Source organism: Alosa pseudoharengus, unplaced genomic scaffold, assembly GCF_046254945.1.
Source record: "Alosa pseudoharengus isolate Yale_2024_CS ecotype anadromous, Long Island Sound unplaced genomic scaffold, YU_APseudo_1.1 YU_APseudo_1.1_scf_21, whole genome shotgun sequence".
NCBI classification, from domain to species: Eukaryota; Metazoa; Chordata; class Actinopteri; order Clupeiformes; family Clupeidae; genus Alosa; species Alosa pseudoharengus.
Genome location: NW_027468674.1, coordinates 9,144,976 through 9,147,178, shown reverse-complemented (window position 1 = coordinate 9,147,178; position 2,203 = coordinate 9,144,976). Strand labels below are relative to the sequence as shown.

Here is a 2,203-nt window from a genome sequence, read left to right as displayed (position 1 = left end):
TAATGAAAATGAAACAATACTATACAAACCATAAGTGTTAATTCAAGTGCATGTTGAACAGATACGTCTTTAGACCCCTGTTAAAAGACCCAAAACTATCACAGGAACAGAGAGCACTGGGCAACTCATTCCACCAACATGGAACCACTGAGGAAAAGTCTTGAATTTGACCTATGTCTGGTCGACACAACAGACACTCTTCAGAAGACCGCAGTGGGCAGTTGGGGATGTACGTCTTGATCATTGAATTAAAATAACAAGGAGCAGATCCGGTCAGTGTCCTATAGGCCAAAGTGAGAGATTTAAATTTAATTCTGCCTAATAGGGAGCCAATGGAGAGTAACTAGGAGAGGAGTTACATATGTCTTTGGCTGATTAAAGACCAGACTCATTCTGACTCAGCTGTAACAATCTTACTACACAAGCAGGTAAACCAGCTAATAGTAAATTACAATAGTCCAGCTTGGAGATGACCATGGCCTGAACAAGAAGTTGTGTGGAATCCTGTGTTAGATAAGGTCTGTTCTTCCTTATGTTGCAAAGGATAAACCTACATGATTTTGCAATTGCATCATATCTAATATCAGCTGATTACACACATAAACTAAAATTTAGATTGCCCATACATTTGGAAATCCATTTGGAAATCCATCACCACCAATGGCAAACAATTGGTGATGGTGAATTGGCAAACATCAATTCCAGAGAAAACAACAGTGGACATGTTTATTAGTGTGTAAAGTGTTTTACAATATGTGTTGCATCTTGCAAAGATATTTATTAAGAGAAATCAAGCTTCGGTGTCCATGTCTGATCGGTGCCAGTCCATTGTCCTCAGTCTCTCACTGTCCACTGTTCATTGAGGCCTCTCAACCTATGAAAATAAAACCAACAAACAATCAGTGTTTAGCTTAAAGGTCTACTGTGAGTCTTTCTCGTTAATTGTTTATTCATCTCTGCGCAAAGAGGTCTCATAAGCATCAGGCAATCAGGATACACAAGTCTGTGCACCTAAGAGACAATCAGTTGTTTCTCACACACACATATATACCTTGGATCGTATACATCATAATAAATATCATTACACCTTCTCTGCACACACACGACTTGGTCAATACAATGAGTTAATTAAGAACCAAGGACATTTCTATCGTCATACAACACATTATTTGCAATCTACACACACATTACTGAAACAGAAGTATCAAGACAACACACAGTTAAAGTATAATAATTAGGTTATTGTAATATACTGTGTCTATTTCTCAATAACTTTTACTAGCTTCTAAGAGTTTCAAACTGAATATGTTCTATATCGATAATATGATCAAGACTCAAGAGACCCTAGTTTAACAGTATTTCTACAGGCTGATTTATGCTTCTTCATCGACTCCATGCAGATTTAGCTAGCTACCATTTGCTAGTTATCGCAATCCAGTTGTCTGGCAACATCACGGCACGAAAAAATTGCCCCACGTAGCATTAGCTAACAGACAACACAACGATGAAAAAAGCTTAACTAGGGGGACATATCCAGTTTTCCATGAATGATACTGTTTAACCTGAGATTGTAACGTGTTCTTACAGGCCTAAAAGGCACAATGATATGACAATGACCAATCATATTGTTCTATCAAAGAGTAACGTTATAGTAGTCTAACTGGTTCTGAACTATGGAAAAAACTTTAACTTAGTCGATGAAACTATGCTGGCTAGCCAGCCAGCGCTAGCATATAATGTACATTATATAAAGTAACGTTAACAGACATGGCATATGATATCAACTTACTTGGACGTTTTCTGATGTGCCAGTCGCTTCCATCTCTTCTTTCTCTGTTCGACACTGTAAGGAGGTTCAGGAGTCAGCTTGCTAAGAGGGTGCTATGCTCTTTGCTTCGCGCTCGGCACTTGTCACGCGATCACAATAGCTCTGCACTCGATTGCTCTTCCTTAGCTACCAGCTGTTTTTGTCTCGGTAGACTGAAATTGAATTTCACGTTTTGAAACTGAATTTTGAGAACTGAATGTGAAAGTTCCAAGAGCGAAATTTTCAGTCAGGATAATTTATGTATCAGAGCAAATTAGTTAAATTTCAAAATATTATATTCAATTTCAAGTTGACTGAGATTCAGTTCCAATCTAATGAATTCAGTTTCAATATATACTATTCAAATTCGTTTTTCCAATACAATTGCTCAAATTC

At 37.6% G+C, this 2,203-nt stretch overlaps 1 long non-coding RNA gene across 1 annotated transcript; it reads right to left on the bottom strand.

Annotated features, from left to right (window-relative positions):
- Positions 1 to 712: 712 nt before the first annotated feature.
- On the bottom strand, positions 713 to 1,862 carry LOC143138402 (uncharacterized). The gene is made up of 2 exons (XR_012990198.1): positions 1,790 to 1,862; positions 713 to 874 (listed from the first exon to the last, which is right to left on the bottom strand). It is a non-coding gene; the product is annotated as an uncharacterized LOC143138402 (long non-coding RNA).
- Positions 1,863 to 2,203: the final 341 nt, after the last annotated feature.